The following is a 25,603-nucleotide window of genomic DNA, read 5'->3' as shown; positions in this document are numbered from 1 at the left end:
TGTTTGCCCGCATTTCAAGGTCAAGACTAAAAACACAAGGTTTAGTCTTCAAAACTTTAACATGCTGATTCAGATGATAGTTAGTTCTCAATTTCAAAAAGGGCGTCAAACATCAATTTTCTACCTTTGAGTTTCGTTTTACTAGTCGACTGACACAGTTATTTGGTGAGTGCATTTGAAAGTTTGACTTACTTTGGTGTAACTGTTTAGCACTTGATAAAATATGTCATTGTAAGATAAACGTGAAGTGCTACATGAACCTGTTTTCCGTTTCGCTTTTACCTCAGCCATATCCACCCTACTAGCACGGTTGTTACAAATTAGTTGTGATAACAGAATTATGACTCATTTCAGTCGTAATCCGGTTGCTTCAACTAAATGGACCTAATGTGTGCTACTTGGGCATTCAATCTAAAGAATTCTTTACATCGAGTGTTCTGACGAGCAGTACGGAAGCAAGAGGATTAACGTCAACCATCTGTTTTGAGTACAAATAATTTATAGTAAACTATTCACAATTATTGAGCCTAAAGTGAACCTTTCCAACGCTATAATGAACAGAGTTGTATTGATCATTCAAATGGGGTTTCTAACTTCAACATAAACTGGCTAAAAAGGTATAATTGCATTCGCAAGTTGTCACAGTTGTTGTCTCTAGTATGAACTTTAGTAATGTAGGTAGGTACTTCCCCGCAGCTGGGCGAAAACAGCAGAAAAACTCACAACAAACAATCGGTCGAGCAAACAACAAACGAAACCCACAAAAAATCTCACCTCGTCACTCTCGCTTTTGACAAACAAATGTTGGCCTGCAATTGCAGTGCGGTACAGTTGGTGTCAGTCAGTCTGACTCCGGCCATGTCGCCTGGAGCCGGTTTCCGAAATCGCGACTGTTATTTACATTGGGCCACGCTGCTGCCAGCCAGTGCCGTATGAATGTTTGCGATTGACGCGCAGCCCGGGTGTGAGGGACAGCAGCAGGGTTTTTGTTGATGTACGAGGAACAATATGCGCATACAACAGACACGGGGGTAATCCCCCCGACCTGACATGGCACGTAGCAAACTTGCCAACAAGTGTTTTGCATACAGCAATCGCGATGGAGTCGCCATAATCTTGCGCTTATAATGCAAAATTATGGACATGATCATTAGCTTTGATCTGATTGTTTGCTTTGAGTGGCAGTTTTTAGGGCGTGTCCGCCAGCAACGGTTGCGCTGCACCTAAGCCCAATCAATGGCTCAATGACTCAATGACAGAGCGACTGACAGTAGAACCGAATCGATCGATTCAACTTCGAAGTACCAGCACCGAGTGGTGCAAAAATCGAACCGAAATCCTCCGCGCTCGGCTTGCCCGGTGGCTTAGCCAGGATACCAGCTGTTTCGGTATTGTATCCCATTAAGGTACGCTTTATTGTGCAGTTTTCCCACGAGGGATTGTGCCGGCAGTTTTAGAACCTCTAATCGTATATCACGTAGGTACCTGCAACAACAAAAAAACGGTAGCTCGGAGCTAAACACGGTTGCAATTGTTCAATCGGACAGCCGCAAGAGGTGTTAATTATGGTGCAGTTTTTCCGAACAACGAGGCGCACCACCAACGGGTTCGTACGTTCCTGGGCATTATCGAACCATTTTTGTTCTTTACGATACTGGGAAATGTATACGATATTACTGATTCATGCTTTGGCTGAAATCACCAAACAATGCACGCAGATTTCAATACAATGATTTTTGAGTTTTTTTTTTGCATCAAAATCAATATTTATAAGTTATGGAATAGATTGGCTCAGCATTCCGGTTTCGGGACACAGCCTTTTTAGGCTATAGATTTCACAGTCGAATCAGTTTTCCGGACTGGTGCAAATAAACCTCTAACATATTTTAATTCGGATTCGCGTTCACGTGAACTCGCAATTTATGAGCGTTATTTGAATTTCGACGAACAGCCGGGTAAAACTGCAAGATCGACTTAGCAAAACTGTGTACTAAAATAAAAACTACATTTGTTTTCTTGCTTTGTTTTCTTCTTTCTTTAGAATTCGAACGAGTTGAGAAGAGTTACTGAATTAATCAAGATTATTTTTTAAAGCAGAAGAGGTAATTGATTGCTTTCTTTTTCGGTCCTCACTAGTTCCATCCATCCGTGTGCAAAAGCTTATCCTCCACCCTTTCGACCCAGTTCGAATCTCTTCTTAACTTTCTTTTTTAGATTAGGCACAATAAAAACATTCCATTGTGCGTTGATATCTGTGCAAATTTGTACCGATCAATGTTCCCGAACTCGATGATTTGCACGAATTCAATGTCAATGTGTACAACTGTGGTTCAACTTCCTACAAGTGCAAACCCTTCCAAATAATCCCATGTTAGCTAACGTCGTAAAATACATTTGTTATTTAATTTTGCTGAATTAGCAACAACCATAAATATTTTTCTTTGCGAATTCGCTATTTTTCAACATGTTTTAATTTTACAAAAATAGGATTTGAGCTAAATCGTGTATTCAAGCCGCCTTGAACCAACCTAACGCGAACAGCCGTTCCTCGTTTTACTATTTACGCTCGAAAGCTACCCTCTAATCAAACATCAAACTCGTGTCAACCACGATCACAAGGAATGGTTTCATTTATTCCTTTTGCAATTGGCCAGCCCGGTCCACTTGAACTTGGACAACGAACGTTTGCTTTCTTTGGCATGTGGTGGTTGCTGTGGTAGGTACCAAAAAGGAAGGTTCGATTAATTTATTTGCTTTCCAGCAGACGGCGCAGCTGTGCTCTGCCGGCTCCGACATGCGATCAGCAGAATGTCGCTGATCTGTCCGATTCATCGGAGCGGGAAAATCAACACTTGGAGACTTCAACGAAGTGGAAGAAATGAACCACGCCATCTAATCAGATACTTCTCTAGGACCCACCACTTTAAAGCGACACTATACTCGTAGGTACTGGCCACGAGAGGATGCTCTCGCATCAACTCTATAGCGGTCGAATTCCTGCCTCGTGTGGAGTGGATTGTGTGAGTCAGCATAATATTGGGTCGTCGATAAAAGGTACCGCGTTGTGATCTGATTTTATTTAACACTTAGTTTATTATATGATGAGCTCTTCCCCCTCAGACCCACAAAGTTTCGATCCGCGTGCTGGAGAATAAACTAGGTCAGCAAGGCTACATCCAGTATGGATTGGCAAAGTCGCAGCCCTGGAATCTCTTTAGTTTGCTTGAGATAATAGGGGATTTTTCTACTATTACCCAGTGTCATCATATTGTAAATTTATAACTTTATGGGTTTATCCTGTGTCATAAAGGCTTCTATTGAGATAGCAAAACCAGGTTGTGGAACTTTGCATTAACGTTTGTTCAGTTCAAAAGCCACTTAATTCCGATGTGCGTTTTACAGATGACGACACTCGCACTGTAACTTATTTTGCAGAATGTGCAGTCTTAAGACCGAAAGGTAGTTAAAAGTCGTTCAAACTTGATTAGTTGCCAACTAGATGTGAGTAATCTTAAACCCAGTTCTATGCGATGTATTTTTAAACTTAAATTTGGTTCATTTGATACCAGTGAAGAAGACTTCCTTTTTGCATAGAAATCATTAAATTTTTCTCCCTCAACTAAATTAATTTCGACCCAAAAATAATAACCCTCACCTACCGATACACAGTACAGGCATTAAAGGTTAAACACACGAAGGAATTACGGCTATAAGTTTTAACGATCGTAAAACGTATTATTACCAATCGCAGTACAACATACTTGAAACGACCTTTTTAAGTGAATTATTTAGTACTGCTTTAAGGTCATTACGGCGTTAAATGAAAAGCGGTATGAAACGGGCCGGTAATTGCCGTGATGTGCTTTCGGTCATTTTCGAGAGAATTGGACAACGGATGTGGTTTTGTTTTTTTGTTTTATTTTTTGGTTTGCAAATGTTATACCGTCAGGTTGGAAATTTTTTCGCAGTCAATGGAAGCAGACGGTGGATTACAATGCAATTACAATCAGTTGTTAGGAAAGGAGTGTATCATAGTATAAAGATCACAGCTTTTTGTCCTTATATAGGTAAATAGATTGTGTATTAAATGACGATCGTTTTGTGTTGAATATCCCAATTAGCTTGTAATTTGTGCAGAGTGTAGTTGAAAACCTATTTCCGTAGTCGTGATAACACTTTACAATTGATCTCCGGTGCTTCCATTGATTTGCAATTTATTCATTTCCTGTGATTTTATGATCGTTTCTAATCCAATCGATCGTTATTAGGTTAAATCAATAATAAAAACCTGAATTAATCCACCTAGCGGTGTGACTTAGCCTTTCTACTGCAACAATAATTATATTTTATATTCTCAGGAACATGTATAATTAAGTTGACTATATTTTTAAATATCAGTTCCTTAGTCCTCAAAATCCTTATTCTAAAGTTCACAAGAACGTGCTGCGTGTAATAATTATATTTTCTTTCCTAGGGTGTGTAAATATTTGTAAGCGTCATACAATTTACTTTATCAACACCTGCTTGTTTATAAAATTTAAGTGATTTAAACATATATGTAAGCACATACACAAATGATCTGTAGACAGCCTTAGCTTTTGGAGTTATAGGAATGAATTGTTTATTTACAAAATGTGTGTATAGATTTCTTGATATTTTTACCACAACATTCCGACCATGCGCTCAAGAGTGATCATATTTCAAAAACAAGCATTCTGAATAATTACGAAAACAATTATTGCGCGAATATTTCCTTTTTTATGTTTGAAAAAAGGTTATCTAGAACAAAAAGATTGACTTCAAAAATTTTCTATGAGTGTTTTAAATGCTTGAATTCAATTATGTAATATATCTTGTAGCATTACCACGATTTAAAATTAATTTAAAAACAAAAGTTTACTTAATTTAGAATATTACTACTGCTATGATTATCTCATCGAGCAACCCCTCGGCTTGCTTCGAATGAAAGCTTTTCAGATATTTAATCTCACACGCTGTACCAAGAGAGTGAGTGAGTGCCATTGAGCACCTTGCGCATGAGCGCCGGTCTAAAAGTTGAGTTACGCGCCCACTAGAACTCGGTGACGGGTTGAAAGCTTGATATGGGAGTAAATGAGTTAACCCTTGTTCGGCACTGGCCCAGGAAAAGGGGAAAGCATGAGGAAGAATTTTTGTTTCGGGATTTCAAAGAGAAACGGTTCGGTCGAATCTGAACTTCGGATGTAGGAAATCAATGCTTTGGGGATACTTTAAGGGGACGGCTCCTTCAACCAACTTGTTCGGTAGAACTTTCGTAAGACACTTCGTAAATGATTGCGTAGTTCCGGAACCGAAGATTTCTATGATTATCATTTATCTGAGGGAAACTAAGCTTGACTCGATCACTTTGTCTTGGATCGTGGAAAAGATAGGATCGGTTACAATTTTCGTTTAGCGCCGCGGTGTATTTCTTGAGGTAGATTTTGAGTCGTGAAGTTATTTAACACAGTGTACCTTAAAGTAGCTTTCTTTCCCAGATTAGATTCGCTAGATAGGCTCGCAGTGCGTGAAAAGTTTGAGAAGATATCGTGCTTAATCGAATTAGAACAAGAGGTAAAAATTTAATTCAGACCACGTGCAGTGCTGATTTTAATTCCGACCCGTTGGATACGTGCTTTTCTGGCTTTAGATTCTATCCGCTGCAGTTTCCCGATACACCGCACTCAACGGACCAACCGCATTCCACTCCACTTTCTATTGGCAAATTTCCCGGCACAACCTCACGTGGCCGGTAGAGGGACGTTCGTCAACTCGTCGCTAGGCAGGGAGCAGCATATCAAACAGCATCGCCAAATCTCCGCTGGAAGTTACATCGCAGCATCGCATCGGAATCCAGCAACGCATAAAATCCATGGTTACAATTTATGTGAGTACGTTCCAAACTTCTTTCTAACGACATGTGCATGATCGATTAGTGGTACCGTACCGTACCTCCCCCACTGAGTGCCGAGCTGGGCCAGTGGGCAAAGCCACCCACATGAAAATCCGTCTCAGTTAACATCGCCTGAGTTCGAACCGCATTCGTCGACGGTTCTCCTTTTGCTCACCGTTTGAGACATCGCCCGAGTTACTTTAAAAGATGATACCCAGTGCACAGAATCTTTTTTACCGTTATCGATCGATCTTTTTTCTTTGCACTGCCGAATGAACAATCAAATCCTAGGTCAGCGAAATGATCGCTGAAGTCTGCAAGCACGTTTTACCGCACTCACCGCACTCAGCACGCAAGAAGATAGTATGTCGACAGTATAGCTTATAACAATCTCTGGGAAGCGCAGATCGTATGTAACGGCCGTAGCCTAGTCAGTAAGCGCGCAAGAATTTGTGATAACGAAGATAGGCAGATAGTGATGAATATATTTTGATGAAGGAGGGTCTGGGTTCGAACCCCGTATGAAACCAAGCAAATGTATTTTTTTCGCTGCTAATAAATCCTATAGGTTACTATCGATTGTTTTAGATCTAAAGAAATAGCTTTTTGGGATTTGCTGGAGAGAAGAATTTCACGATTCCCGTTCTACTTTCTCGTCGTGTTTTATGCTTTACGTTGAAAGCGGGCAGGGTTGGCCTAATCTTTCAGCCCCCGTCTCTATTTTGAAGCGCTTTCGGATGAATTGCAGGCGAGACTTGTCCCTGTGATGAGAAATTATATATATTTTGTGTAGAGTCGAAGGAACCAAACCGATATATTTTGTGTTGCGGTTTGTCATCCCTGGCAGGTTTTCCTTAAGGTTTTTGGTTTACTATTGACGTTGTCCCGGTACGGTGAAACCGTTTCACAGCCGGAATCCTGAAACAAAATAATACCCGCCCGTAAGGAGAGGGTCTCATAGCTGGGCAAAGCGAACAAGGTGGGTGGTCTCTTATTGAGAGTGGCGCTTAAGCCACCCGCTGATTCCAGTATCAGGCTCTGGTCTCAACCGTCCCGTGTTACAATCTAAAATGAAAACATAACTAGGTAGAGCACTAGATATAAACAACGAAACAGAGACATTGGGCTTTTCCTTAGCTGGCACTTCTTCGATTATTATTTTTGCATAAAAATCAAACCTTCAGCTTCTTTTGTATGTATTTTCATGAAAAAATAATCATGAGCTTGATCACAGAATAAAATTAAGTTAAAAAGAAAACTTTCCAATTAAATTCTACTGTTTATTAGTAGTAGTACATAATAGAATTTAATTAGAATTTTTTTTTAAATTTGATTTCGGATTTCGTATTCTACTAAGACGCTCCAAAAACTTCAGTTGATCACAGCGTTTTTACGATGTTGCCCGTTAGAGGGTTAAGAAAACGAGATGAGGTCAAAGAAATAATGCAAAAGCAGCTCTATAAGCATGCTTGAGGTTGGGAAATATAATAATTTTTCAGCGCTTGTCTTTTTCAATGCAAAAAAACAAAGCCTTGGGCTTAAACGTCTTTCTAAGACTTGACCCTTCTTTAACGACAGACTTCACAGCCGGCTATTAGAGTACGGAACGGTTACAGGGCTAGTGCAACAATCCTACTGACTCTATCCAGCACCCTGCCTAGCCGCGATTCAAACATGCGACGACTGGCATGTTAGACCAGCATCGTACCCAGTGTTTAAAAATTCATAGCAGCAAAAAACTCAATGAGATTTCAAGCACCACGAAATTTCAACCTTGATCAAAAGCGCCGAACTCACATATGAATCAGCAGAAAGAAAACATCAGCAGCAAACAAAGCTAGCACACATTCATGTATTAAGATGGCAAACAAATTGGCAGAATTCACATTTTTCCTTCGCGGGAATCGACATTTTCTTAACTAGAAAGTAAAAAGCCTAATAAGAATTAGATAAACATGTAGTTTGAATGTGTGTTTTAGTTGAACTTTACGATTTATTTAGAGATTCATTCTCTCACGCTCACTCCCCGTTACGTATCGCACGAGAGAATGCCTATGCTGTTCAACAACGAATTTGTATGTATATGTGTGTAGCTCCGGGTAGCAGTTGGAGCAAAGCAGAATGTAATCAAGCGGGAAGAAATATGTGTAAGTTTTGTGCTTCTTGCTATGAAAACAGAAAAACTCACGCGTGAGTTTTTTCTGCATAGGATCAAGTTGACATGATTCACAGTTGATTTTGATTTTTGATGAGTTTTGAGATTTTGAGTTTTTAACATCACTGATCGTACCTCGAAACCAACTAAGCGGATGCAACCATGCGCAAAATTGGGAAAATCAACTCATTAACATTTTCAATCCTATACACCACTATACCTATACGCCTAAATCAACTGGTTTTCTTCGCTATTCTGCTTTTCTTGTCTGATTGGTAGTAACAGCAAGTGAAGAAATTGACTACCGTTTTGATTCAAACTTCGAACGCTTAAGCTATGCTGAAACTTTCTTCAAAGAAAAATGTTCGAAAACATCTTTATTATACTCCCATAAATGGTTCAATAGCATGACAATTTAATTATTTTCGTGTTAAAATTTAAAAAAATGAGGAAAAAATGTTAATTTACATTGAAAAACACTAAAAAACTGGCGTTCGTTTTGATTCAAACTTCAAACTATTTCATGGTCGACATTCAAAGCTCGAATATTTCAGTCTCAGACATCGAACACTTGTATTACTTTGAAAAGTATTAATGTTTTTAGTGACATTCAACTTAAATAAGTGAAATTTCATCATTTTTCTAATCACTATCTTTTTAAATCCACCTAACAGTATGATTTACAATAATTAGTTTAAATCCGTACTTCTGTAGTCAATTGTTAATATTTTGAAACTCTATGTACCACGTCTAAAGCAAGTTAACTTTGTACAGCTTTACAATTCAGATAATTCATTTTCTCGAAGGAAAATCCGGAAAAACCGGGTATTATTCGTGGGTGTTCGAAGTTTGAATCACACCTCAAAACGTGATTCAAACTTCGAAAACTTTTTATTTATCTAATATCTTTGAAATAATGCATGAAATATTGTATTTGAACTATGCTTTAAGCTATATATATCTTGCACCTACCTAATAATCGCGAAGTGGGAAGGTAAATGTTCTAAAATTGGTAAAATAATGCAAACGAAAAAACATCTACTTTTGCACGAAACGCTAAGAGTATGCGAACGAAGTTAAAATGTGAGTTCTCACTTTTTTCCATCGCCTGCTGATTTCTTACAAGGAGTCCCATAGTTCAATGTCATACCTCAGCGGATAGAGGACATTCTAACGAACACGGTGGTGTACAATAAGCATAACATTTTATCATATTAGCGATACTAACGAGCGTTTTAGTCTGAAGTGTTCGAAGTTTGAGACTGTTCTAAGTTTGAATCAGAACGGTATGAAATAATAAAATGTTTCTCACTTTTTCTTGTATTTCAAGCAAGTTGCAAAACTGCAAATACATAGACACATACACGCATACATTACATACATTACATACATACATACATACATCACACATAAATAAATACGTATATAAATACATACACACGTACATCATACAAACATTCAATACAATCTACCCTTGATTGATATATTTTGGTTTTACACGTTTTGAGCGGTTTAATACAAGGTACTTAAATGCTTAAGTTTGAATAACTTATGTGCAACAAAAATTTGTTTTAAATACTTTTTTTCAATATTTCCTTATGTAACTTTCAAACTACCAGCCCATTCGTCATAAAATTGGTAAGTTAAGGTTTTGAAAGGCTCCCCTTTCATATGCAATCAATTTTGTTCAAATCGGTTAAGGGACCTACGAGAAAATGAAGTCCCGTATTTTTCGTGCTTTTATACATAACTTTTGAACTAAAAGTCCGACCAGTATAAAATTCAATAGCGACTTATGGGACACCTAGACCTTTCATTTGACATTAAGATCATTCAAATCGGTCCAGCCATCTCCGAGAAATGTGAGTGACATTAAAAGCGTTCCACACACACACACACACATACACACACACACACACACACACACACACACACACACACACACACACACACACACACACACACACACACACACACACACACACACACACACACACACACACACACACACACACACACACACACACACACACACACACACACACACACACACACGCACACGCACACGCACACACACACACACACACACACACACGCACGCACACACACACACACACACACACACACACACACACACACACACACATTTCCCGCAGGACCTTCTATCGATTTTCGGTTTTTCAAGTGATTGCTATACATATTTATATAGTAGAAAGGTAAAAAGAGTCAGTAGGATAACGTTAGGCTCGGTGACCAAATTATAATGGCAGCAGCTAACGTTCGACCATGTTATTTTATAAAGCTTAAGGAAAAATAAGTATGTGTAAGTATCTTTTCGTTTTTCGGAAGCAGTCTTTGGACCCAAAACAAAAGCGCTGGACTTGGTGCAGCCCAGAAAATGATTGATTGACTCCACTCATATCTTAGCGATAGACTAGGGGTACTGGGGGGAAAATGCTTTTCGCGCCTTAGCAATTTCGCCATTTTCTCCCCCAGGAACCAACCAAATGCTGATCGCACTATATGAATTGAAAGCTGAATTCATATTCCACGTAGCGATATATAAAGATGTTTAAAAAAAGACTATTTGTCATGAAAAATTCCTTTTTTTCGAACGCGTCACATTCGAGGCTGATTTTTTTCATGTGGGTAAAATGACCATGCAGTGAGGGCAAAATGAACATGTCATAGAAAACTTAAGTTAACATGCAGTTTGGATAAATCAAACATTATTTTACATTATCATTGTTCTACATAAGCCGTAGGTATTCAACACTCCTGTAGATAAAAAAGGGGACTCCACAAAGTTAACATAATGTATCTTCGCCACGTTCATACAATGCTTGACTTTTAACTCGCAGGATTTTCCAGCACTCGGTCATTTTCCGTCATTTTTCGAGAGACTCGATCATTTTTGTTGCTTGAATTGCAATTATTTCGTAGCTGCTGATAAATGAAAAGTAAAACATCATGATACACACTGTTCATTTTGCCCCCATAGTGAGGTATTCATTTTACCCCCAAAACACCAATTGTTTTCAAGTGTTTATTATAAACAAACAGTTGATAAAAAATATTTGGAATTTTCGACAGATCCGCAGGATAGTGATAAGCAAACAACACTGAATGATACCAATAGTCGAAAATTAATTTGTTTCGCCAAAATAGCTTATTTACTAATAGTGGAAATTACCATCGGCGTCAGATTTCTGCAAATATTTTTTACTTTTTCCTTTATTTTCACATTGGAAAGCTTATGATCACCACATATTGTCTCAAACAGCTTGAGGAGAAGATACCTATTGATCTGAAACTGATTTTAATCGGTTTACTGGGAATTTGGCTGCCCCCTTCATTTTACCCCCCCCCCCCCCCTTGTTCATTTTACCCACAGTTCCGCTACTACATGTGAAACTAGGATTAAGTACATATTAAGCAATAAACCTGGAGTTTCTCAAGGTAACAACTTGGCACCTTGATTTTCTCATTGTTCATGAGTGATATTGCGTTTCTGCTAGAACTAAAATTAGAAATCCAATTTGTTTCAATTATACCTACTATCGTCGACATTTAATGACATTCACGGAGTGGATCAAGCTAAATTCGCTAAATTCATCATATGCTCCGATGATAGCAGCAAAACCGTGCAAAATTTTAAAATTATCAATCGAATGATCAATTCGTTTCTGGCAACACAAATTAACTCGCTTTCCAAAATATGTTTTAACATCTATCAAATTTCGTATACATGATCTAACTGACGAAAAAATGATGTCGCCATTTTGTGCAGCAAGGGTGCAGCGATCATTTACGTTCACTGTATGTAACATGTGTACTGCTGGATTTAATCTATAATCCTTCTGAATTATTTTTTGTATTTACGCTGTACTAAGGCTGTAATTTTTTCATTGGTAAACGAACGTTCATTTATCAGTAATAAAAATTGCAGACCTCAGCAATAATTGAAAATATCATGCAGTATTCTATTCAGAAAGGTAATAGATTACACTCAGCTCTATAAAAGTTACATACACGACATTGGCAGAAGTAGTACGGTCCTATGAGCGTTAGTGAGCGTAATTGAGCACTGCAACCTTGACGTGCATTAAAAAAAGATTATAGTTATAGAATTATTCGAAAGCTAATATTTTTAATAACGTAGGACTACGTATTATTTATTACACGATGTCAAAAGACTTGCTTGCGTCGATCGGATAGCACTTATAAAAAAATTTACACGGTCACGAAAAATGTTTGAACTTCTATTTCGACTTTTATTTGACTGAGACGTTGTAGTCAAAAGAGCAAAGACGAAGTAGAAAGATCCAATCAAGCCTGACTATAGAAAACTACCATATGTATCAGTCAATTTCAATTTAGATCAAGCTTTAGAAAGTCTGTACAATACTGATTTAGAAAGTCTGTACGATACTGAATTGTTTAATGATAGTTCTCTATCTGCTGCCTATAAAAGCTAGCACATAATAAGGCTACACTGACACGATTTGTTTTCTTTCCTACTAATTAGCTAGTTTCTGTAGTTCTCTGCTGGATAATTGGAAAACTTATCACGATAATTTTCAGACCTTCCGTATTTTAGTGTATAAAAACCCTTTCATATTTGTCGAGAAATGGAGAAACTAATCGCATAAAAGATACATACACGGTGGAGGTGTGACTCGTTACATATAAGTGCAGTAAAAACTGTCGCTATTGTCCACTTATGAACAACGGATCAATACAATTTCTATGTTTTTTAATGTTTGTTGCCATCCTAATTAGTGATGACGCCTGCAACATCGGCAAACTAGGAAACTATAAAATATTACTTTCAATAAAAAGTTGGTCGAATATTGGTTAGTAATAAAGACAATTAGACCAATCACAATTAACAGAAACCATAGTTTCAATTTTCATCTTAAAACGCTTCTATAATAAATAATTGCGTCTCTACACAACCTGACAAATATTGGCAGCTATCATACATTGGAACATCAAACGCACTCGCGTCTCTCGGGATGTCTTCGACATCGTCGGCGGCACGGGGCAACCTTGTGCGAGTCAAAACCCCGCGCCGGCGCGTTCTGTATTTCGACGGATAACAAAAGCTTTTAATGCCCCATCAAGCGACGGACCGTCTTGGAAGATAAACACAAAATAGCCATCAGCTGATAGGGCACTCGGCACCGGTCGAATGTTGCGCAACATGTTGAATACTTAGGTTCGTTTCGCCAGCACCGTACTGTCGAGTCCATTCTCGTTAATAGCAGAACATTTACCACTTAATACACAAAATACTTAGGCCCGGCGGTGGCGACGGCAGCGCGCGGCTCGGCGATCGAAAGTGAAAATGCTGCCGGCGGCTTCAAGGGAAATTAAAAGCCTGCGCGCATTATTGCATCTGGATCAAGGTCGGTCAACGTGGTTATGGCGGCTATCGGTTACCTCTGAAGATGGTCCAATCTCCGCTCCGTGTGCCTGTACTGTACCGACCGTGATCAAGTACCACTCGATGCCAATTATGGAGGAGTCCGAAGCTTGAAGTATCCAGTGCTAGAAAATGTCAAATTAACCTGAGCGCAGCGCGGCGATCGACGGACGATGAAGCGATCCGATAGCAAAGCGAAACTGGCGACAGTGGCAAAGTGACAGAGCTCTACTAGAAGAACCGGCATCGCGCGCTGATCGTTCTGTGGAAACACAAAAGGGTATAGACACACTTCAAAGTGCCATCTTCGATTCGATCCGTGAACAGGTGTGAATTATTATTAGTGATTTTCGTGCACCCGCCACCCTTTTCTTCCCGCTCTCCCATTCTCCGATAAAGTTTATGCAGCGAACGATAAACATGACATGCAGATGTTTGATTATTATTGCTGTCTATTATTATTAAAGTGGCAAGTAGCAGCGAGCAGGTGCCGCACCTACGGCCGATATAGGTGTCAAGGTCGTCTGTCCGGTTGTAGTACGTAGCTGTCCCAGCCGATTTGTAGTTTGAATGATTTACGAATTGTTTGAATCATTTGGGGTTCCTATTAGTTGATCTTTTTCATGGCTATGGAATTATTTGTTACCGTATTATTAGTACGTAGAGGGTAGCATTTACAGGGATTGAATAAATTATTGTTGTATAATAGTGTTGCAGGTCGGTTATTGATGTTTGTTATTTTTTATCGAACATCGCTTAGTTGGTTTCGAGGTACGATGCTGGTCTAACAAACCAGTCGTCGTATGTTCGAATCTCGGCTAGGCGGTGCTGCTATATAGAGTTAGTAGGATTGTTGCACTAACCTCGTAACTGCCCTGTACTCTAATAGCCGGCTGTGAAGAAGTTCTTGGTGACGGTTGTAAGTTAGTGTACGCAGTCGATCTGAAATTGTATCTTGTTGTACGGTCAATTGAAGATTGTCTACGTTGTTTGTGAATGTGTCATAAAGTAAACCAATGCCCACCACGGCCCCCACACACGGGTACACTGATTATTAGATTTCTCCCAAACGTCTGTATGGCCTGGCATATTCACCTTGAAGACGAAGCTCCAGGATCTCATCTATCTGAGTCTCCCATACAGCGTATGAGCGTAAATCTTCCTATCTTTCTTCACGCAATTTATAAACTTTTAAACCTGAAAACACCGTAGCATCGTGCTGTACTGTCAAAGTTAGTTTTATCAATCTCGCCTATATCACATACAACGTTGTCGCCATTCAAGCATCACAGTTTCCACATTTCTTGATTCTGATATTCTGACCTGAACCACATGAACCAGTTAAGTGTCAATGCCGGTAATCTGTACTGGCTTCTCGTTGTTCCAAGGGAAGGGTAACTGTTTGTTTGGGTCCATAGTTCACCAGCTATTCAGAATCCCCCCACAACATCCTCTTTACCAGGACTACAGCCGGTTTTTACGTGAGACAGCGGTAACTGAGATTCGAGACAATCTGGATAATTATTTTATCCATATTGAAGCCAACGCATCAGAACTCGTAGCCGGCAATTTTAGTATCGGAGAAAAAGTTAACCGATACCTCAAACAGCTAAGTAGACCAGGATTCTGGGGAGAAGAAGAATGCATAGCTGCTAATGCAAAATATTATGATGTATCTATAATCGACCACCAAGTAGATGGCAAAATTGAATTTCAGCCAGCTACTTCCGAAAGTGTAGGCCAGCTTTAGACACCGATCGACTCATAATATGCAATAATTTGGTTTATATTATATTTTTCTTTTTCAAACACTAGGTAATTAGTGAAAATCAATAAAAAGTTTCAATGTCAGATATCCCCATATATTTTCTTCGTAATCGCCTTACTTTACAGGCAGGCACCACAGATCACAGCACCATTGTGATTTCAATCACTTGCTTTTAGGAAAAAAGTGATAGAGTCCCAACAGGCCGTAGATTCTTTACGACGATTAAACCTAGACCAGTTTGATGTCTTTGCTTGGGAAATACGCCAGCAAAAGTGACAAAGGGTCCTTGTCCCAACCATATTTCCTAACACCGCGAATAAACCAAGACTAATTTGATGTCTGTGTTAGGGAAGTACGCCAGACAGAGTGATCTTGGCGTCCTTATTAAAGCTTGGCGAATTTGATATCTGTGTTAGAAAAGTGTGCTACAACCGAATGTTCGGTTCGGGTTGTTCGGGTGTTCGGTGTTGATTGATTCTATATGTAAGCGCACGTTTGCCATTTCATTAGAAAATTAGTAAAATGAAAATTATTGTGTTGTGGTAAGGATATGGGTTTTATAACACTAGCCCGAATACCAAAAGCCCGAATACCAAAAGCCTGAATACCACACGCCCGAAGGGCACTACCCCGAATGTAACAGTAGCCCGAATGTCACATTAGCCCGAATGTAACACTAGAAAACGGGGGGCCCCGCACAAATCACATCTGTCTAGGGCTATTCGTTTTCCTAGATCTAGTAGACCTCTAGTTATTTTTCCCTAGTCCTCGCATCAAGTTACCTTTATAAAATAATGCCGCCCAGTTAGCTTCGAGGAACGATGCTGGTCCAACAAGCCAGTCGTCGTATGTTCGAATCTCGCCTTGTCGGTGCTTGCTAGATAGAGTCAGTAGGATCGTTGCACTGGCCCCGTAATTTTCCTGTATTCTAATAGCAGGCTGCGAAGTCTGTCGATGAAGAAGGATAATGTCTAAAGACGGTATAAATCCAAGGCTTTTTTATAAAATAAAAAGTGGCGAAAGCGCTTTTTTGGCTTTTACACTCAACAAGCGGTGTTTACAATTTATTTACTATAACTTCAATATTATTTGTCACCAATAATTAAAATTAAATTGATATTAATTCAATATAGTAACGAATTATTTCTGCTTTGTCGTTATTACACTGTAAGATTTCAATCACTTGACTAGAGTTAGCTGATTTTCGAGCTCAGCAATTTTTAAATCTTAAGCGAGATATGAGTTAGGCTTATCATAAGATTTAGGACCTTTTTACCAGATTAGTAGCAAGCGTTTTCTAGATGATTCAGGACGAGCCGGCCGTAGGCAACGACGAGTGTTCGCCGGTGACCCGCCGTCGGAAGCGCCGGCCACTGTGGGGGGCAGCCCCCCCTCAGAAATCACATCTGTTTAGGTCTATTCGTTTTCCTAGGTCTACTGACCACTAGTTAGTTTTCCCTAGGCCTCGCATCGATTTAACTTTTGTAAAATATAAAGCGGCGAAGCCGCTTTTTGCGACTTTCAAACTGAATAAGCGGCAGTCTTTTGTTTCAGTATTTATAGGCTAGGTTAGAGCGAGGCTAGTTTTCAAATAACATTTACATAACAATTAATAACAGCAGTTAAATTACTATTGTTGTGTGTCTTATTCTTGAGTATTCTTGGGATTTAATAAAACCAAAAACAATGTTGCGAATCGAACGAAAAGTCAACGATGCCTACTCACACGCGAGAGAGTATGAGAAGCGTAGTATTCAACGGTTACATCGCTCACGCAGTCGTGAAAGAAACAGCCGCCGTTGCTGTGTGCAGACATTCGGCTACCCACACACTGGCGAACGCACAGTCTCACACCGTCTTTCTGCGTAGCTTATTCGCGAGTCGAAAAACTCACGAGCAATCAGTTGCCTGTTAAGCTAATGAAAAACTGTGATACAAATTTTGCATTACTTTTTCTATTCTTCGTCATCTTCGCCCTCAATTCTATTCATGGGCGGGAGTGCGAACCCTCGCGAGTAATTTGTATCAGCAGCTCGGGCTTCAACGACGAACGAGAGCGACGACCATAGCTGTTAGCTAAACACACACTCGCAAAAATTCGTTGCAGTGCATGAATAAATAAGAGCGAGGGTCCGAAGGAATGAGTACGCGTCTGTGAGGAAATTAGACCACACGAGTATGGGCTTCGCAACACCGATCCGAAAGCAAATCTTGGGTGTTACACTCCGTACACCTTCTGTTTTTATACAACAGACTTCGCAGCCAGCCGATTCTGCAACCTTGCGGTTATGGAGCTCCTAATGTTACATTCGGGCTTGTGTTGCATTCGTACTGGTCCCAGCTAGCATTTTCATATGTATAAAAAAGGTAAAAATCAGCATTACGTACAGATATACATGCTAAATAAATCGTATTTCATGCGCAAAATTGGCATATCCGTACTATTTTGGAGGCGATATACGTGATTACGAATAATTTTGAGCGTTACGACTATATAAGTATTTATATACGATAATATCCGATTAAGCGCGAGTCACTCCGTACTACTCTACGATTTTGTGCTGAAAATCGTATGTATGTCAGTCATTATCGTTATTTACGACAGAAAATCAACTTGATCCCACTTTATCCAGCTTTAGATACGATTTCGAGTTTGTTAGGAGATATTTACGATAGTTTTCGTACATTGATATACGAGTTGGTGCTAGCTGGGGTATTACCTTTGGGCTTGTGTTACATTCGGGCTTATGTTACATTCGGGCTACTGTTACATTCGGGCATGTGTTACATTCGGGCTTGTGTTATTGGGGCTAGTTGCTTTCGGGCTAGTGGTTTTCGGGCTAGTGGTATTCGGGCTAATGTTATAGAATCAAGGATATGTGCTACTGATAAAAAGGGCTCGAAGTAAAAATTTCAACGTGGGGGAATAATATTTATCGGAACCTTGATTAAACGGCGTGATTTAAATCTATAAATTCATTGCATGCTGTGATCTTTTACAGCAGTGATTCGAAAAACATCAACTGAAGGCTGTTTTCCCACTGGAAACTACTGGACTATAAACAGAGAATTTGGAAGAAGTAAATAGCGATAGTAAATAGTGAATAGCGAAGCGATTGATATCTTTTCTTCTCCGCTAGGTTTACGATAAGATGTTTATTTTTTGCTTGGAAGGAGAAGTTAGTTCGTTTATGTGCTCAAAATATTACAACATTAGTTGAGTACATTTACATTTTATTTATCGAATTTTAACTATGCATATATACTTCGCTATTTCAAGACTGGTGGCTAAAGCTTGATTAAAAACTTGACAGACAATATAGCAAAACAGAGCAAGACTATGACTTGACAAAAAAGAACCAAATAAAATGAAAATTTTCCAAGAATTAGGACATAAAATAACATTTAAATAATAATAAAAGCCGTCGCTTTTTTAAGCTTTACTAAAATTCAAATTACTCTGTATCAAGCGTCCGATTATCCGTAGTAATAACGATCGAAAAGTAATCTCGTTGTTATGATGCTATCCAATTCCGTTCTGTACAGTCGAACTGTGTTCTTTCTTGTTGGATTCTTATTCTTGAGCTGCAACCGTGTAAATACGGAAATTGAATCACACAGAAAATGGAAAGGCGAGAAATCATGCAATCCTTCATACAAGTGAACCTTCAGAAAATCTATACCTATAAAGAAGGATTTCTGTCTGTCTGTCTGTCTGTCCGTATGTTCATTATAGAATCGAAAATTACTGAACCAATCGGCATGAAAATATGCATGTAGAGGTTTTTTGGAGCCAGGAAAGGTTTTAGTGATGGTTAGAAACCCCTCCCCCCACTAAGAGGGGGGGCTCCCATACAATTGAAACACAAATTTCTGCGTAACTCGACAACTAATCAAGCAAATAGACCAAAATTTGGCATGTGGGTGTTTTCGGTGACAAGAATTTATTCTATGGTAAATTGAGACCCCTCTCCTCTTTATAAGGGGACTTATAACTCCTCTCCTCTTTAAAAGGGGAGGCTTCCATACAAATTTCCTCATAACTCGAGAACTAATCAAGCAAATGGAACCAAATTTGGCATGTGAAGGTTTTCGAGGGCAAGAATATTTTCTATAGTAAATTAGGACCCCTCCCCACTTTAAGAGGGGGGGCTCCTGTACCAAAGAAACACAATTTTCCTCATAACTCGAGAAGTAATTAAGCAAATGAAACCAAATTTGGCATGTGGGTGTTTTTGAAGACAAAATTTTTTTCTATGATGAATTGGGACCCCTCCCCGTTTTACGAGGGGGGGATCCTATACACATGAAATACAAATTTCCTCATAACTGAAGAACTAATCAAGCAAATGGAACAAAATTTGGCATGTGAAAGTTTTCGAGAGCAAGAATATTTTCTATGGTAAATAAGGACCCCTCCCCACTTTAAGAGGGGGGGCTCCTATACAAACGAATTACAAATTTCCTCATAACTCGAGAACTAATCAAGCAAATGGAACCAAATTTGGCACGTGGGTGTTTTTGAAGACAAATTTTTTTTCTATGATGAATTGGGACTTCTCCCCACTTTAGGAAGGGGGTTCCTATACAAATGAAATGCAAATTTCCTCTTATCTCGAGAACTAATCAATCAAATGGAACCAAATTTGGCATGTGGGAGTTTTAGATGGCAGAAATGTTTTCTATGGTGAATTACGACCCCTTCCCCTTTTAAGAGGGGAGCTCCCATACACATGAAATTCAAATTTCCTTGTAACTTGAGAACTAATCAAGCAAATGGAACCAAATTTGGCATGTGGGAGATTTTGGAGTCTTGAATTTATTTTACGATAGTTAGAGACCTCTCACCCCTGTGGTAGGGGGATATGGACTCTCATACAAATAAAACAGAAATTTTTGCGAAACTCAAAAACTAATCGAACTCGGGAAATTCGAGACTCTTCCATAAAACATTAGTCAACACAAGACCACAAAAACTATCTATAATAACACTAGATCATTCAGGACGAGACGGTCGCGAGTGTTGCCGGTGACCCGCCGTCGGAAGCGCCGCCCACTGGGGGGCTTGCAAAACTCGAGATTGTGACAAAGATCATCCGAGATTCATGATTTATGTACAACACAGGTTAATTTGTGGCAATACGAAGTTTGTCGGGTCAGCTAGTTTCCAATAAATCTTCCTGAAAATTCAAATAGCTTTTCATTGAGCATAATATCAAATTTCTGGCATCATTAAATCCAACTCAGTAATAGTAATAGATCTCGAAATGAATTGAGAAAAGCCGTTTAACGAACATTTATTCGATTGGAGAATTAAGCCACTTAACACTGTAAATTACAGTAAAACGCTCACGTATTTACGGTTCGGTTCTGTGTCCTCTTATCTTGCTAATGATGAAAATTCACTCGTCAAGCTCATAAAAAAATGAACGATTTCGCTCTCTTCTTGCACGGTCACTCTGCTCTAGTCGCAAAAGACGCCGTTAACCTCGTGGGACCTGATTGAATCGGGAAACAATGTTTTAGGTAATCGACTTTTCACAGTAAAAGCACCTCGTCTAACATCGCTTCGTGATCTCCAATAATGACGACCACAAACGGGGGGATACGACAAAGTCGCGGGTTGGCATGGCGCGTGATTGAACAGTTGGGCAGCGTACGGGCTGCGAAAAAAAATAATACGACAACAACACATCTCCGACGAGAGACTTCCCGGCAACCACCGCGGGCTAGTTAATCGTCGGTGAAAACTGCAGCGAAACCGTGGACAATCTTGTCCGGATGATCGTCATAAATGCGCGCAAGCCAGCTGGCAATGCCGGCGAAGGACCGAAGTAAAACTGCAATTTGAGCGGCTAGCGGCCCTCGTTAGGGCACACCAAATTAAGGTATGTGCACGCTTGATTCTGCGCTCGGAACTCGCACTGGCAAGGTTCCGAAGGGATCAGGAGAGAGAATATATACCTACAGTCCGACCATATGCGTTGGTTGCGGGCTTTCTTGTAGCAGAAGCAGCAAAAGAGAAACTTTTCCTCGAAGGCGAGATTTATGAATCTTCGACGATGCGCTGATTGGTGGTTTTTATTTTCTTTTGGATTGCCGAAACCGTCATAATTTCAAACGGAAATGATAGATTTATCACGACAGTGATATTCACACACAATTGTAGGTTCATTACAGGCGGATATTATGCTCACCACTCTTCGACATATGATGATTGACGAAATTATCTAAATCTAAAATTTATTACCCAAGAGCTTTGATGACTGGCCAATAGAAAGTTCACGTTTCCTTTCTTTTTCAATGCAGAGAGATCCTGCTTTGTTTCAATCTCATCGGTCAGCTGCCGTCGATCCACCTTGGCCAGGATTTTTTTTTCATCTGCGGAATGAAGAAAGAGAAGAGAAACAAAGCCACAACGAAATGGCAGTGATATTTTCGCTAATTATACGTCCGAGAAATGGCTTTAATATGTGATAATCATATTCATTAAACGGAAATTTATCGTTTGCCGACCGCGGATGGACTTAAGTTTATAATGGTCTGCCAGTTGCAGCAGCCATCTCGGATATCTCGTTGACCCCTTTTTAGGGTTAATCTAGTGCCTCCCCGTATTTTTTTTTTGTTTTTGTTCACTGCACCGAAGCTGCAATTGTCCGTGACAGAGCGGTAGATCTTATCACCAGTACGCGTAGAGGGGCATAAGTCTTGATTTCAGCTGAAATTATCGGAATGATTTAGGTACTTCCACTCTGGAAGGGTCGTACGGACCTTTGCGTGGTAGCATTTGCTGAAGTTAAAATTTATGCCGAGTGTAATGAATGCCGTGTAACTTTAAAAACATGTATTGAAATATAATTTCCACAGGGTACAAAGTGCAACCCTACCCGGCACTTATCTTCTTAGGTTCTGATGTACCCCGTAAAATGGATTGGATTATAATCACAATAATTGACCTGAAGTGGCGACAACGTCCCCGGTGTCTGCAATCATAATTTCCATATGGGTAATAACAATAATCTCAAGGGACCTCATATAGGCCACCAGCGAGTAAATTTTGATTGAAGGCCGAAGAGGGACTATTCGTGACGAAATTATGAAAAACGCAGAACCCATCGCATCGCTTCGATCCTACCGCGGTCCAATGTTGCAAAATGATATGCTTTCTCATTTTTCGGCAGCCATTATGGTGTCGATGATGAGCCCATTGATCGTCACCGCGATAATGATAATGTTGTTTCGATCATGTTGTTCCGAACTTCATAGAGACCGGCCGGACAGCACCGGGACAGGCCGCGTTGATGCTATACGAGTGCAACAACGTAGCAACGCAACGGTGGGTTCCTTTTTAATCGACACTCATGGGCACAATTTGGACAAAACTTCGATCATGAAATAATTTTAGATTGATAAGCAGAGCGAGCGGGTTATGATTAAGCAGATATTGAAGGTTTAATAAATATTTACCGAATAATACAAATGGCTGACTTCTAAATGTACACTTGGAAAAGGCGAAGCCCTGCAGCCCCAAGGTTACCGAGTTTGCCTTGATAAGCACGTGGTCGTGGGTTCGAATCTTAGTAGAATCAGGCCAATCGATGTTAAGTGATGAATTTCATGGCCTAATTTTAACATCAATTTCAAGCCCGATATTAAATCTACTTTCAAGTCTAATCTTATTAAGTCCGTCTCCTACTGTTCTTCAGAAAAAGAAGCAAAAAAGAAGCAAAAGGAGGAAGAAAAGCAAAAATACGAAAGCAAGAAAAGAAGCAAGCAAGCAGAAACTTTGCCGTTTCTGCTGTTAACCTAGTAGAGTCGTATCTGAAGGAACGAGCCCAAACCGTGTTCTGTGGAGATCAGCAATCCGAAGTGGGGTTTTCAACATCTGGAGTTCCCCAAGGCTCAGTACTCGGACCTCTGCTTTTTTGTTGTTATGTCAACGATTTACCCTCCGTATTAAGATGTTGCTCAATACAGATGTATGCGGATGCCGTTCAGCTGTATATCCGCCGCCTTGGTCCCTGTTCTCATGAATTGATTAGGATGGTGAACGAAGATCTAGCGAGAATAATGGAATGGTCTCAACGTAACCAGTTGTTCGTCAACCAATCGAAGAGTACAGCAATGTTTCTGAAGAGTCGCCGTAGAAACACGGATCAGACCAACTTTTTGCCTTCTGTCACTATGGACGGGCAAACTATTGAGTGGACAGAGTGTGCGAAGAATCTTAGATTCATCTTCCAGACGGATCTAAAATGGGACAGGCTAGTAAATCAGCAATGCGGGAAAATCTACGCAAGCCTTCGAACGCTCTACGGTTCTGCTTCTGCTGCTCCAACCAGCACACGCCTGAAATTGTTCAAAGCGTTGATTTTACCCCACTTCACATTTGGCGAATTACTGCACGTTAAACCAAGTGCGGGCTCCATAGACAGGCTAAAAGTCGCGCTGAACTCATGTGTACGTTTTGTTTACGGGTTGAACCGCTTCGCGCATGTAACTCAACTGCAGGAAAACCTGATCGGATGCCCACTTGAGAATTTCTACGCGTACCGCTCATGTGTGTTCCTACGCAAGCTGATCAGAACGCAATCTCCGCCAGTACTCTTTGAGAAATTGTTGCCATCCCAAGGGCGTCGGCTACAGAACCTGATAGCTCCTCCCAACAACTCGACTAGCTACTCAAGCTCACTGTTCGTTAGAGGTGTAATAAACTATAACGCAATACCCCCGATTGTTAAACGATCAACTTCTGAAACAGTTTTTAAGAGGGGCTGCCTCGATTATTGGAATCGCAATTAATGTTAGTAGTTAAGTTTTTTTGTTAGAGTTAAGTTTTTGATGTACAATACTAAGACATCCGCAGGTAGCAAATGTGAAAAAGGTTTACCTTTACGCTACTGGGTAATAAATAAATACTAAATACTAAAAAGAAAATGGAGAAGCGAAAAGCGCGAAGTAGAGGAAAAATGAGACAGAAAAACGAAAGAAGAAGAACGGATCAGAGCGGTAACCGGAATCGACAAAAGAAAAAAAATCGAAGCGGGACAGAAAATGCCAAAAAACGAGATATGAAAAGAGGGTAACTGGGCCTGAAAACGAGGAAAAACAGAAAAGAACAATCAGGGCTCACGAAAAGGGTGAAAAACGGGATAAAGAAAGACGACAAAAGGAACAGTAAAAGAGGAAACAACGAAAGAAAAAAACAAAACCAAGAAAGAAAAAGAGGGAAGACGAGACAAGAAAGGAAACAGAAAACAAGAATGAAGGGAAAAGAAGGCTAGCAGGAGAGAAAAACCCGTTGGAGGAAACAAGAAAAACGGAAAAAGAGGGTATAAAAGGTAAAAAGGGACAAAAAAAGAATAAAAGCAAAACAGGAGAAACGGATTTTATTTAGGAAGAAGGTATAATGAAAAAGAAAAATACGTAAAACGGGAAATAAAACCGGAGAGGAAACGAAAAAAGGGAACCCAAAACAGCCCAAGTAACAATTTGTGTTTTATTACACTCTTATGATGGCATTTAAGACCAAAATTGGTCTTAAAGACTACCATAAGAGTACAATAAAACCCATATTGTAGCTTGGGAGCACAAGTACGACAGAAAACACGGAAAAACGTGGAATCAAAAAGATGAAAAACAAAAGAAATTAAAAATATGATATTTAGAAAATATGCGAAATGAGATGATATTCCGTTTCAGATGGTCTGTTCTGTTTCGAGTGGGAATTACAACTTGGGGAATGTTTTAACCGTTAAGCACAATCAAGCGATTCAGGGCTAATCGAAAAATTATAGATAAACTAAACCTTGAATTGCTTCTCCATCAACCGCAGTGGCGAGAATACACAAGCAAACCCCAGTACCTGCCCTGTAACGAGGACTGTTGTGCAACAATTTGTAATATATTCACTCTCGGTTAAAGGACAATAAGCTTTGTTCGTTGGAAATTATCATCGCACGAATTCAATACCGCAGCTTCGTTTTCAGTACAGTATAAAACATGTCTCAAAAGATTACATCCCATCCTTTGTGCTCCGTTGATTTTCTTCCGGATATCAGTTCCGGGCCTCGCTCGGTCCACAACTGGCAAGGAGTTGGCAGACGGAGTCACTTTCGCCTTCATCAGTCTGCTTCCTCCTTCGTCGTTTGGAAGCATCGGATGATGATAATAGCTTCTCGCGGTCGATTGGCTGACTGGTTGGCTGGCTGGTGCTGGTTTTCACTTCCCGAAACTAACCAGCAAGCGCAGAGCGGTATAATTTGCTAAGTGGCCTTTCTGACTGGCCAGCGGTCAAAATCGGAACGTTACTCGTGGTGAGACTGTGTTCGAATGAGGCGT

The 25,603-nt window shown here is 39.9% G+C and overlaps 1 protein-coding gene across 1 annotated transcript in view; it reads left to right on the top strand.

Annotated features, from left to right (window-relative positions):
* The window catches only part of LOC128742855 (semaphorin-5A), a 357,873-nt gene that overhangs the window by 154,842 nt on the left and 177,428 nt on the right, over positions 1 to 25,603 (top strand). The window lies entirely within an intron of this gene.

This window comes from Sabethes cyaneus, chromosome 3 (assembly GCF_943734655.1).
Source record: "Sabethes cyaneus chromosome 3, idSabCyanKW18_F2, whole genome shotgun sequence".
Lineage (NCBI taxonomy): Eukaryota > Metazoa > Arthropoda > Insecta > Diptera > Culicidae > Sabethes > Sabethes cyaneus.
Note: the sequence above shows the minus strand (reverse complement) of the source record. Positions and strands in the feature narration are given on the sequence as shown.